This window comes from Tasmannia lanceolata, unplaced genomic scaffold (assembly GCF_043159265.1).
Source record: "Tasmannia lanceolata isolate RefF3 unplaced genomic scaffold, GAP_Taslan_0.1 ptg000015l, whole genome shotgun sequence".
NCBI classification, from domain to species: domain Eukaryota; kingdom Viridiplantae; phylum Streptophyta; class Magnoliopsida; order Canellales; family Winteraceae; genus Tasmannia; species Tasmannia lanceolata.
The window spans coordinates 29,071,416-29,085,794 of NW_027518692.1; the positions used below are offsets into that span (position 1 = coordinate 29,071,416).

General features: G+C 37.8%; 1 long non-coding RNA gene and 2 other non-coding genes across 3 annotated transcripts; all 3 read right to left on the bottom strand.

Annotated features, from left to right (window-relative positions):
• Positions 1–5,335: 5,335 nt before the first annotated feature.
• LOC143846130 (uncharacterized) lies at positions 5,336–13,320 on the bottom strand. Its single transcript, XR_013234660.1, has 3 exons — positions 13,065–13,320; positions 12,671–12,756; positions 5,336–5,836 (listed from the first exon to the last, which is right to left on the bottom strand). It is a non-coding gene; the product is annotated as an uncharacterized LOC143846130 (long non-coding RNA).
• LOC143847604 (small nucleolar RNA R24) lies at positions 11,461–11,550 on the bottom strand. Its single transcript, XR_013235133.1, has one exon. It is a non-coding gene; the product is annotated as a small nucleolar RNA R24 (small nucleolar RNA).
• LOC143847603 (small nucleolar RNA R24) lies at positions 11,838–11,927 on the bottom strand. Its single transcript, XR_013235132.1, has one exon. It is a non-coding gene; the product is annotated as a small nucleolar RNA R24 (small nucleolar RNA).
• Positions 13,321–14,379: the final 1,059 nt, after the last annotated feature.

Here is a 14,379-nt window from a genome sequence, read left to right on the forward strand (position 1 = left end):
GCTGTCAAACTATAACTTATGAAGAAGAACAAAGTGAGAAAACCTACGCATTGGAATGTGCCACGTGTAACTTTAATTGCTTGGGACAGCTCCCTCTAGTATATTTAAGACTACTCTTTTACAATAGAGGGGGCTGTGCTAAGTAAAAAACGAAATATATCACTTCCCATAAGTAAAATAGTCTTTGGCAACTACGCATAAAGTCACTTTGACGATCAATGGTTGACAGTAATTTTTGGGTCCCACATGGAAGTTCTGTATGTAGAAATCAAGACCGTTGCATCACAAGCAACCCCCATGGTCTTCATCCTGATAGAAAATCAACGGTTTAGCTTTTTCGGCACGTACATGTCCCTGTGTAGGGCCCGAAAACCAATCGTTACCATTATGACTCTCATAACAATTAGTCGTTCTCATCTTTAAATAAGAGACAATCTTGTGATTGATATGGGTGATCTTCATCATAACTGCATCTTCTTCTCCATTCTCCATTAGTTGTGCCCGCAAGATGAACGATCCAGATGAACCGCCATGAGTTCAGTGATGAAATCTTGATCTAGTCGTAACTTCTCTTCCAAAAGCAAGCACTTGACATGAGATGGACCCCATTGCTTCCACCAAGGTGACTGGTGAGTAGGCATAGTATCAATTCCATAGCCTGTAAGGACGATGGAACATGTCCACTTAAAGTGTCATGATTGAACATACATATGAACAACTAAGACCCTACCATTGGTATTTGATGCTTCGTTATATTAGGAAATAAATGCGAAGAAAGTACGAAGAGTAGAGTAGAGTGACATGGGATTCCCCCGAGTTACCACGCCGTAGCTCTGATACCACTATTGAGACCCGGGTAGAACTCAACCTTTAGAAGCCCGTTGTTAAGGGAAGGGTGCCCGAGTCCTTATAAGCCCTCCACATTAGTTCCTCACCAACTAGCATTGGATAGTTTGCTTTTACATCTAAATGCTGCAAAATTAGGTCCGCTTTCCTTTTTGCCAGATCTATTGGAGGAGGATTCATGGTAGGTGATTTTTGCAAGTTAAAAAAAATTAAAAAATTAAAAGTTGAATTTTATTAAGAAAGAGGTGAGACCGCTGATTATTTTTTTTGTCAACGGTCATGGTTAAGCCGTGCATAAAGACCAAATTGGCATGGTTTAGGCGGACCAAAGATGGTTTAACTTTTTTCCATGGGTTGCTTTCAAAATTTATGCTTTCCTCTGTAAATAGACGCCCTCTTCTTCTACAGCCACCCCTTTGGGGGTGCTGCGGGAAAACTATACGAAAGTATTTCCGCAAGATCCCCTAATTCCCTAATTTTTCACCAATCCCTCCCTGTCAATTTCCCTTTTACACTCGTGCCCATGAATATTCTATGGAATAATTTTTCACGATTGCTAAACATGCTTGGAATTATTTTTCACAGTTGCCAAACATGCCCCCTCGTGCACCCTTTTCTCGATTAGGTTCTTCTACAAGCTACACTAAGGCCTGAAGGGTGATTCTCCTCTATTCCCGAAGCCAATTGAAGAATAAAAGAGGAGTCCCATATCACAGAAAACTAGTTATAATCATAGTTATCAATTCCGTTCCGTTCTGGTCCGAGCCGGAACGGTTTGGGCATATTTTCCGTTCCGGAAGGAATTCCAGATGAAACAGGCGGAATGCCCTGTTTCGCCCATAATTGAATAAAAATGCACAAACTTCTCGAAAAAATACAGCAATGCTGTTATAGCTGTTGGGATTGCTTTTTGACCCTTTTACCCTCATTCTATGACTGTTTATGATCATTTTATGGCCGTTGGAAGGGTATTTTTTTAATAAATATGCATTTGTGACACATATTTTGGACTATTTGTTACTTTTTTATCCTTTTCTATTGATTTTTTATTTTTGGAATTTTTCTCATATTTTTTAATATATTTTTTTGTGACCGAAATCCCACTGTAATTTCGTTTCGGTCGCCAAAATGGAATGGCCACTGAAACGGAATTTACAACTATGATTTAATTATTTTGGGCCATGAATATTCCATGGAATAATTTTTTATTTAGTTGCCAATCATGCTCCCTAATAGAAGCCTTAATCGTGTTGATATATCCTTGGTAAAGACCATTGCTGAGCCTTACGTCTCTCTCTCTCCCTCTCCCTCTCCCTCTCCCGTGAGTGTTACCTATTTACATAATTTAATCAAATCAGGAAGCTTAGTTAAGATTGATTTCTCTACCCTTCTCTAGAAGATGACTATTTTTCTGCCACTAGACACGCACAAGGAAATAGAATGTTCAAAGTGGGGGGCTCTGATTATGAGTATTTTTACTAGAGATCAGGTGAATCTGACCATATATATACAGTGAGTTATGGGAGAATCTGATCATTTGCTGTTAACAAAGGATTAAAGAAATCAAATAATCAATGATCCATGTTCAATTTGCAAAAGTTAAATTAAACTGAAGGGTACAATATATACACAAATTAATTTTCAATTCTCGCCCATATATGAGACGAGGGCCAACCAAATGAACGGCTTCGATCATAGCATACCCGCCGAAATAACAATAATACAATAGTTTTCCTTTTGTGTCGCCGAAACATTTCGGCAATGAATATTCAGCTTGTGTCACATGAAATGCCCAAGTTGTAATCTTTTCCGTCCTCAAATGCCATTCATCTCAAGCCCCTAGGCCAAACTGATCCATATCGAATTATCGGTGATCATCGCGGTCCATCCAACGGAAAAATTTTACGTCTCGGAATCATTTTTCTTTCTAGAATTCGATCCCTCTCGTGTGCCAAAGTACCCACTCACCTGGCGGGCGTAAGTAACTACAGCTTTTGCCCATCTCTTGATCTCATTCTTCAACTTCTCGGAATCCAATTCCTTCAATCCGCCCGCTCCGATGGGAATCGAGACTTGTAGACCGGAAAAACACCGATCAAAACGCGCGGACTTACTGGGATTTTCAACCTTCATTCCTTCACCAGCCTCCACAAGTTCTTCTCCCACAGACATGGCTATGGTGCAAATATATGGTGTATTAATTCAATTGGGTTTTGATTGTATTTGGAGAATTTATAAGGTCTGAAATTTGGTATTGTTTTCATGGTTGTATCATTGAATTGACTTTTGAAATTTGTATAAACTGTGTGCTTTTTACTAGTTCTCCACACGCTTGGGTTAGAGAGGTTTCTTGGAAAATCTTTCATTCAAGTTTACTTGTCTGCCAAGGAATTAGCAATTTGATTGAGTCCAGGCACGGCCAACATCCGCATGTACAAATGTGGGAGGTGATCGAGTCCGTCAATCTGGACGGGTCCACGAATCGGAGTTTATTGTTGCAAGTCCCACCATGATCGAACGATCGTGACCCTTCGATTCATGGCCATCCTTTTAAGGTTTTGCAAGTCCCACCATGTGATCTCATATATGGTATTGTCTGTGTTTCATGAATTGTTGGCCCCAACCATCTCAGCCATACATGCGGTCATGATCGGGGCCGTTGATCTGGTGGTGGGTCCTAGCCTTTTAGGAGGTTTTCTAACTTTAAAATCAGCCCCCATTCCATATTTTCAAGTTTTGCTCTTCAAAAAGATAATCCAAGCTGTTCATTTGTTTGGCCACAACAACATAAATAGGTTGTAGTTTGTAGATAATCTTTATAGGATGATCCTAACCCTCCGAAGTATTTTTCAAAAAAAAAATACAGTGGGGCCCACTTCAAAGGATAATCCCAACCCTTCATTTGTTCAGCCACAAATTAAATAGGTCGTACCCGTTTCCATGGTTGTATCAATTTCGCAGTCATTACTTATCATATTGATGGAGGAGAGTATAGAAAATTAACTAAAAATTTGATTCCATTCAGAGGGTTGAGATGGATGGTAGTACCAAACACTGGAATCAAAATTATAACTGATTATCTTGACCATGGAATTTCACATTCCCCACCAACTGGTTATTATCAAAAAAATCCTTAGCTGCCACTATCATTTTTAATAATTGCACAAACTCAACTTGTCTTATCATTTTCTTCTGAACGGTTTGGTTTAATTTTTTCGTTGAGTTTATTGTCGGTAAATCCAGAATTTTTCTGCATTGAAAATAGAAATTAGTGAGAGGGGGAACAGAGGATTGAGGGCTACAAGTAAAATTAGTAGAAAGATGCAACCAAGAGAGGGGAAAAGAGAAGAGAAGCAACAAATTTGTGACGATCAAATCAGTTATCTTTCAGATGACATTCTCATTTCTTTGAAGGTTGCTCCATGCTCGGAGAATGTTTTCTATACACAATGTTACTTTTCTGATGACAATGATGCCAACATGCTTGTTGAGCTACTGATGAATCTGGCTCGTGTTGTGAGTCTCAAGTTACAGTTATTTGAATTCATCTCCGAGTCTTTGCACAGAATGAAAGTGCCAAAAGGTTTGCCTGCCCTTAAGCTAAAGAAGGTTTGCAAATGGCTTCTCTACATGCTGTACTGGAATTCAACCTAGTCTCAAATATTTATGCTGAGCTTTAGAAATCAACATAGTCACAAATATTTGTGTTGAGACTTTCCAGAGAAAAGTGTATCTTGGGAATTTTTTTTTTTTTGGGGGGGTTTATTTATGGAAAAATTGGGAATTTAAGGCCATTGCTTATAGAGAGAGCTCTGATTCCTCAGAACGACAATTCATTGAAAGAGCTATTTCAATATGCATCTATGAAATGCTTGGCTTTAACTTTTGTTTTTGCCTCCATAAAGAGCTTGAATTTGAATTTTGTTCCGGTCAATGTCTTTTCCGCACTCTCTTTGTTCATGTAGGCTGTCAACAGCTCTTTCAAACTAACACTAATATGATGAAGCTGTGTTTCAGATCATGATATTCACTTACCTCATTAAAAAAATACAATTAGTGCAAAATTGATTGCTAAATTTATTTGCCCCTTAGTTTTGTAAAGCAGTCACTGTATGGGAATATTTAAGGGAGTAGCTGCATTTGAATCTTAATTGGTTCATTTGTGATCGTTACCTACTCGAAGTTGAGACGTAGACATCTCGAGTGGTGATAGAATCTGCGTGAGTTTTGGAGGTGAGGTGTGTTTGTGTTGAAATTTGACATCTAATGCTACTACTTCACTAATTGTTGAAGCAAGCTACATGAAAAAGGGACATGCATTCCTTATAAGTTTATAACATGCCGGAATAATTCATACATATTCAATTCAAACCTATAAGTGAGAGGCTAGAAGTGGGTTTGAGAAGTTATGAGTGAGAATCGTACACTTTTACGTTTTTTTCTACAAGCTAGAAGTGGGTTTGAGAAGTTATGAGTGAGAATCGTACACTTTTACGTTTTTTTCTACAAGGCTAATGTGTTTATGCTTTTGTACGATTACATCAAATTGATTATTCTTTTACACCATTCTTCATAAATGTATTGAGGACTCTCGATAATATTGTGGTGGAAACTTGCTTTGAAGAGGGTTTGAGGCATGCTGCAAGCTTTCTAAACTGTATTGGAAGTTTAAGCTTTCAGTCTTTGGCCATCATTCTCCAATTTCTAGTTTAAAGGATCTTAGAATTTGTGTTGCATCAATTCCCTCCTATTGTCTTCAAGTTTTTAACGAAGATACTGGGGTGATCCCTTCCATCGAATGAGGTACTTAGAATCAGTATAGCGCCTTTCCGCATCATTTAGCTTACGGCTCTCGAATGCTACAGGTTGCTCTTCTTGCATCAACACGCCACCTATGGCGAAGTCCGACGCATCAGTGTGTACCTCGAATGGCTTGGTGAGGTCGGGAAGTCGCAAGACTGGTCCTTCGGTCACGGCCCTTTTCAGAATCCTGCATACATATAGTTTAGAAATTCTTGTTCACATACTTCCATCTTTTAGAAATATGTTTGAAAGCTTTAATTCTTGCAATACTAAATTATTGAAATTGAATGTAAATCACAAATCAATAATGAGACTCCATCATCATTATAGTTTTTATGGTTCTTGGATTCATCAATTTCTTCATCATACATTTGTTCATTGATTGTTTTTTGTGAGATCCTCTTATTTATCATACATTTCAAAAAAAAAAAAAAATCCTCCTATTTATCATACATTTCAAAAAAAAAAAAAAAATCCTCTTATTTATCATAATATTCATCGGAACCTGACTCTTCGTAAAATCGCCTTCTCTGTAAATTCCTTTTGGAAATTCTTCATATCCTTCTTCATTTTCGATGGCGTGTTTGATGAAATTGAACTCTTTTTACAGCCTTCATACGTCATTTCAACAGTTTGAGTTTGGTTCTCCAAAACTACTCAATGTTGATCCATTAAATTAAAACTTGTTGCAAATCAGGGGTTAGTGCTTAAGTTTCACCTTGGACACCTTTATGATGATTAGTGGAATTCTTTAAAAGATTATCGGTCTTCGTCAGTGTGGCCTTTGCGAATCCTTATCGCAACAGTTGAGTCTCATGAATAACTCGATCCATCTGTTTCATTAAAATATATACTTGTCTTATCAAGACATTAACAGTTTCAAAACATCGATTGATATTTTCTATCTGCCTCCACCAAAATTTCTATGACTACGATTTCTTGCAGCCATGTTACCAAATACCAATCCTAGATCGAACTTACTGCAATTCCAATTATGGCACAGCATAAATAGAATAAAAATGAAAAAATTAATGAAATTTATTTCTTCGATGGTCATCCTTCTCTGTTTTAGGCTGCCTTCTTTCAGTAGAGAGTTGCTGGTCCCCAATGCAATATATACTTATACTGTAGGATTTGCCCTACAGTAGGCAGCCTATTATCAGAATCACCTCTTTGGCATGCATGAGACTGCATATATATGTGGTCTGCAATGGGATTGAATTGAGTGGTAGTGTTTTAATCTTTAAAAGGAAAATCAAGGTTATAAAAATCAAAATAAACTTGATAAATGGGAATGATCATATTATATATGGTATTAGACTCTAGGGGGGCGTGGAATGGCATGCCCATATCAAACTAGAAAAAAACAATGACTGGATCACCTTGTGAATTGTCTCCTGTTGTTGTAGGATGGCGAGTCAGCCAGCCATGAATGCGAGCAGACCAGCAAATGCGGGGGCAACCGGTTGTTCAGAAGGCCACCTGTTGTTCCACTTGATTCAACCCTTTTCCTCGGTCACATATTTGGGGACCTGCTTCCAGTTGAGATATGTTTTGAAGTTGCAAGCCGTGGTGACCAGCACAACGGGGGCGGGGGCTGCAGTCCACCTTAGTAGCAACCTTTATGTGTATAGAAGGAAACGAGGTACATGTGGTGCAAGGTATGTGAGTGTAGAATTGGAAGCATGATCGGAAAGCCACTTTACATGGATACCCACACAGCTGAAACTTCAAGACTCCACTTTGCAAGAATTTGCATCCAAATTTCAGCAGAGCAAGCCCTCCCTGATTCTATAAAGCTTAAAACTTCCTCAGGGAGATCATTCAAGAAATTGTTTATGATTGGAAGCCCAAGGCATGTTCTAGGTGCAAAGATTTCAGCCACTCTTTGGAGAATTGTACCTTAATTTCTTCTCATTTGGTCCCCAAAAAGGTTTGGAAACCTGTCCAAAAGAGTGTAGTCCCTGAGCAAGCTAAGTCTTCTCCCGAAAATCATCATCCTACCTGTAGGAGCCTACCTCCTAATCAGAATCTTCTCTATAACAGATTTGATGCCCTCTGTGATCAAGGAAATATGGTATCCAAGGGAGCAACCATCACCCCGATTCCCCCAGATGCAATTGACAAAGGCAACGCAACTGGGATAACAAATGTGATTGATAGTAGTAAGCCCCCATTAGATAGTCCATTATCTAATTCAGCTTCTATTCCCTCTTCTTCCACTGGAGAACCCTGGAATTTAGTCTCAAAAAAGAAAGGGAAGGTTTTGCCTTTTGTTCCCCTCCTACCTGGGTTTCGAACTCCACCAGCTTTCAAAGGCCTTATCCCTGGAAGGTTCTGATCCTCAGAGGGCTGTAGCTGATTTTCTCCGGTCCTTGCTTGGTGGGTTGCTATAGTCCCCCCCTGCAGTGTTGGAGCTTTGTCCTTATTCGGGCTTGTCTTCTGTTTTTTTGCAATATCTTGAGGTTTCGCCCTGTTTTGTTGCTTTTGTTTTGGCATGTTGCTTCTTTGTTTCCTCCTTTATGTTAGGGGGTTGCTCTCTTGCTCCTTGTATATCTTTCGTTTTCTATTAATATATCTGGTCAGGGTCCTGCCTAACCCCAGCTTACCCATAAAAAAAAGGTATGTGAGAGTGACTACAAGCACACCTCTAAATTGGATTCAAAATGTTAGTAATTGATGTCTATTTGTTTTCGAAATCTTATATGTCTCATTGAGTCATATTTTGTTTCCACATTACCCTAACATCTGAATGCAATTATATCTTTATTTTGCACAATTTCAGTTGAGTAAATTCAATTTGAAGTTAAAAAGGTTGAGGTTCACTGGACATTCCACGCCCTCTAGTAGCCCTCTAGTATCAAACCCAAATCCCTAGATTTTTGCCATGCTATATTCAAGTAGAGAAATCATAACCTCTTAAGAATGTCCCACAATCTTTTGCTGTAGGTGTTCCGCTTCAACTAACATGACTGCTCTCTTATCCGAAAACTTTACTTGGTGTGTGTGTGTGTGAGAGAGAGAGAGAGAGGGTATTGTTTCCTCCATAAATGATTTCAGGTTTTTCTAGTTTGTCTTTAAACCATGGTTTCAAAACGTCCCATGTTTCTGTTCAAGTCTACATTTTTTTCTTATAAAGTCAATCAAAACTCCTTTCGACTCTCCTAGTTATTATGACCTCGGCTGCACCTTCCGAGTTGTCTAGGATTTGCTTTGTCTGCGTTTTGGCTAACATCTGCATTGTGAACCTCTGCTTTAAACATGATGATCACAACCGTCCGATCTGGTTTGATTATGGAGTTTCTCTCTATAGCCCGGACGGCTAGGATCATCCTATGGAAATGAGTTTTGAGGGCAAATCTATTTACATTATGGCCCATCAAATTGGCGGTTTGCGGTGTCGGCTGTACAGTCCATTTGGTGAATTCATCATAGAAGGGGATGACTTCATCACTGCCCTTTAAAAAAATTGGCAGATCTATTCACTCTATCAATTCAATATCCGAGCTGGATCTGGCGTATCATAAGAGATTTGCCTAGACTGTATGAGCTGTAGAGAAATTTCACTGAAGTAGTTACATCCAAGAGGTTTGAGCAGAATTTTCTCCCATTCACAGAGCCCTGAATGAGATGCTGTTTGATTATAGATTTTTATTACATTAACTTTGATGCAAAGGAAAAGAACCATAAACCTAAATTAATTCACTCAGAAGAACACTTAAAAAGGATTACATGGCACAACTATGCCCTAATATTCTCAGATAAAGATTACATTAACTTTCTGGGCTTGTAACACAGAGTAGATAGGTTTTTTGGTTCAAGGTTCTTAACATAAAAATCTTTTGGCCAGATACAGGACATGTAAATTCTTGTGGTTTCTTCTTCCTAACTGTTAAGTATATAATGCCAAGCATAATCGAGGGGAATGGAGAGCCTCATTACACGAAGACTCTCGACTGTAATGTTTTTCCCATGATGACCGTGCCGAATAAAAAGTTATCATGTGCATGCTTATTGTCAGTATCTCGTAAACAAGCATGAAAATGCACAAAAGTGACAAAATACAGGAACAGTGTAATCTGTTAAGTAAAGCCCCGACTACTTTAAAACAGGAATTAATGAGCCAGTAAAATGAAAAGAAGATGCACACAAAACAGAGAAAACACCACCACCTAAACAATCTTAAAACTAGGGTAAAGGTAGAATCAGGCAATAACAGGAAAAATACCACCTTCTAAAACATCTTAAAACAAAATAGGAAAAACACCACCACCTAAAAAACTTAAAACTCGGGTAAGGACAGAGTAAACATGTGATAGTGTAACGTAATCTACAATTTGGAATTATCCATTACAAAACTAATCTATAAAATGATTAAGTTTACTGACTAATATAGCCTATATTTCAGAAGTATACCAAGGCATGAACAATATGTTTGGGAAAATAAAAGATAACTTGAAAAATATGCCTAACATATATAATTTAGTTGTGAGATTGTAGAGAGCAGTTGGTCCAAGATGAATGTTCCCCATCATACCTTGGCTCATATACTTTAAATAGCATGAGCCTAAATACCTCAAAATTCTAGCACCGAGTTACCTCAGGTAAAAAATTACACTTACTGTTCAAATACTAAAAGACAAGAAACCTGAGCGGAAATATCAAAACATTGGAGCGTTGATATCATTTCCCTAATTAAATATTTGAATTGCAATAAATATAGAAGGAAGAGGGCAAGGGCGAAGGGAAGGACGGGGATGAAGTGATCATACTTCTGAGCCCGAGGGAAAGAGGAAGAAAACTTAATATCTTTATATTTGATAAGACTTGAGAAATTATGTAATTGATATTTGAATTTTAAATTTTTTAATAATGGTTGAGAGCTAAATGCTTAGATTTGAATGTATTGTTTTTTATTTATTTTTTTCATTTTTTAATTATTTAACGCTTCCCTAACGCTTCCTTTCATGCTTCCCCGACGCTTCCTTTCATACTTCCCCGTCGCTTCCTTACGCACTACTCCGTCACTTTCCTTCGCGCTTCCCCAACCCTTCACACTTCATGCTTCCCACCTTCACCGGGAGAGCCTTCATTCTCCCTTCATTTCCCACTTCCGCTTCCTATACTGGCAACCTTGGTTAAAACTCATCAATCGAATCATTAACTTGCCTGGGTAGACCAGGTTTTGTTCACCACAAGTGAATCAAAAACATGTCAAACCACCCAAATCAATCAACAATCATTCTGATTTTTCTCTCTCTCTATTGACAATAAAAATTAATTCAATCAATCAAAGACTCGACAGAGTTCAACCCACCTTTGCCCTGGGGAAGTATAGTCTAGCTATGAATTTTTAAAGCACTGCAAAGAAAGACACATAGAAGGTTTACAATAAAAAGATTGAATCAAGTAGAAATCTTGGAGCAATTCATAAGCTCGCTTGATTGACCATGAGTTTATAGAACATTCCATATAAATGTCAAATAGAAGGTATCATTGAAATAAAAAAAAATCAAATAGAAAGCTTACAATAGAAGGATTCAATTAGGTAGAAATCTTGGAGCAATTCATAAGCTTTTTGTTCTCCAACAATATAAGTTTTAGCTTTCGAAGAAAACAAAAACAAAGGGACATACAACAAGGACGTAAAACAATATGACGGATAAAACAACTTAAAGAAGTAAGATGCTCCCATATAGCAAGGTCCACCATATCTCACCCAAACATACCATGTGAAACCAGAATGCATAATGACTAACTTTAGATACAATCGGAGCACATCAGATAAAAGAAGCTAATAATTCGAGTAAGAAAGCTCAGAAGCCAAGCGTAACAGGTATATTTCATAGAAGACCATTTTCAAATGGTTCTTCTTACATGTTAGCTTCTCATCACCGCCAACAAAAAGTAGTTAAATAAATATATAATAAAGTAATTCTTTCCTCTAAACCCCTCAATTGTAAAATATTTTCCGACAAGTCATTTCAAATGCTGAAATAGCCAAAATGCTAACTTTTTTAAGAGATATTTCAAAAAGGTCCCAAAATACTACACAAAATTTACGTTGGCAAAAATTCCCTTCAATAAACTCAAATCATATTATTTGTGAGAGTTAATCAGAGCACGACAGATTACAGAAGCTAGCCATTGAAAAAAAAGAAAGAGCAGATAACAGAAGCTGATAAGGAAAAGCTCAGAAGCCAAGCGTAACAGGTATATTTCATTGAAGACCATTTTAAAATGGTTCTTCTTACATGTTAGCTTCTCATCACCGCCAATGAACAAAAAAGTAGTTAAGTACATAAATGTTAAAAAGTGTTTCTCGCTTATAGATCCCTAATTTGCGAAGTATTTTCAATCCAATCCCTTCAAATTATGAAATGTGGAAAAAATAACTTTTTAGAGAACAACCATAAGGTCCCTAAACACTACACCAAACTTATGTTAAAAAAATCTTTTAAACAATTATAAAACCAAGATTTTTTGGGAAAAGAAAGTTTGTCTGTGCATTACTCACAAAAAACAAATGAAGTTTTCAGAAGAAATCTAGAAAAAATCATGACCATTCCTCTTCTTTCATAACTGACTTATGGAGCAGATTTGCAGGCTGGTTTTGCTTCATGTTCTTTATCGTCAAAAGAACGACAGAAAAGTCATTCCCTCCCAGCTGGATCGAGACTGTCTTCTTGTTTACTAACCCTAGAGTCCTAGACTATTCAAGAAACAAATGTTGAATTATAAATGATAAATAATAATAACTCTTAACAGTTTAAGCTTTTGGAGTAATTGGTTGTTTGACATGGTAGCAGAGCAATTGCCTCACGGCAGGTCCTGGGTTCAAAACCCAACAACTCATTGATATTAATAATCTGTGTGCAAGGCCAAACCAAAAGAGAGAGCCCACTTCAGATTTTGGAGTAATTAGTTGTTTCACAGCAAATAAGGAAAACACAAATATGAAACTTTGGTGATTCTACAATAACTTGAAAAATAAACAAAATAAAAGCTCTCCATGAGATACCTGAATGCTTGAAGGAGTTGACATTGTGGAGTTGTTTTTCTTCACAATCTACCAGATCGGATTCCCGGGAACAGAAGCCATTTTACCTACAAGGTTTATATGAAAAAATTCAGAAAAAATAAGAAAATCAAAATTACCACAAATTCTGAGAGAAAAAAACAGAGCAATAAGGAAAAACCAAAACGTAGATTCAAAAGCACTCGTCGGTATACATTCATGGAAAAAAACTAAAATTCAGAGAGAGAAAAAAAAAAACAAAGTGAAGTCCAAAAAAGAGAGAGAAACTACAACAGATTCATAGAAAAATTGTCTAAAAGGAAGATAATAGGTAGGAAAAGCTCTTGTTAGAGCTCATTAATGGAGCAAATAGAGAGAAAAGCCCATAAAAACTCACGTGATAAGTGAGATTAATGTAAAGGAAAACATAGAAATGAAGGGAGGAGTTTCTCCATGGAGAGGAAGAGTCTTCGTTCGAGCTTAGCAGAGTAGAGATGACGAACAACCCTAGAACCCCATTTTATAGCAATCTCAAAACCCTAATTCGGTTGGGTTTAGAAATCATGGGTCTTGGGTTGGGTCGGGTCGGGTCGGGTTTTGGGTTGAAAAGCCCAACCCAATCGCCGGTGGAGCGAGGTCGGGTCGGGTCGGGTCGGGCTTAAAGATAAAATAACCCAAAACCCGACTCCAACCTTACTTTTATAGGCATACTACTAGTATCCAATCCCATGCTATGAATGGGTGTAAAATGGTGGGCTCAGTTAAATGCATAGGTTTGGATAGAAACATTGGACCCCACCTCATCAATAACATTAGTGGTAAAATGATGCGCCTCACCTTATGCATTAGGTTAGGTTTTTGTAGAGACGGTGGGCCCCATGCTAGGCATGTTCATTAAATATTGGGTTGGGCTAACCATTCAAAACACTCAATGCAGTTACTTTCTTCCATTAAAGTTTTTAAAGACAAAATTACCCTCAACCTTCTATATCTCACTCGACCATTGCATGCGGCCCCTCTTTGGGGTTGGCCTTGGCCTTACATGTGATTTTTTAATATCAATGAATTTTTAAAAAGCTTAAGATGTTGAGAAGGCTTTATTTAGTCATTTATACTTTAACACTCCCCCTCACGTGCGGCTCCTCTTTTTAGGGTTGGCCTAGTGGCACATGTGGCCTCTCTTGTGGGTTGGCCATTAGATGTGGATTTTTAATACCAAATGAAACAACCAATTACTCCAAAAGCTTAAGCTGTTAGAGATGGTGTCATTTAATCTTTTATACTATAACACACCCACTCACGTGTGTCCTTCTTAGGGCCCCTCTTTTTACGACTGGTCTACATGTAACCCCTCTTTTCGGGTTGGCCATTACATGTGCAATTTTATCATCAAGGAGGTTTTTTTGAAACCATGACCTTTGCTCTGATACCATTTCAAACGACCAATTACGCCGAAAGCTTAAGCTGTTGGTGTTGATTAATCACCTATACTTAGTCAACAGTTCCCCTCATGTATGGCCCCTATCTTTCTTTTAGGGTTAGCCTACACGTTCCCTCTTTTGGGTTAACCATTACACTTGGAATTTTAATATTAAGGAATTTTAAACACAAGAAGACCTTTGCTCTGATACCATGTGAAAACAACCAATTAGTCAAAAAGCTTAAGCCGTTGTTGAAGACGTTACTAATCTCTTATACTTCAACACTCCCCC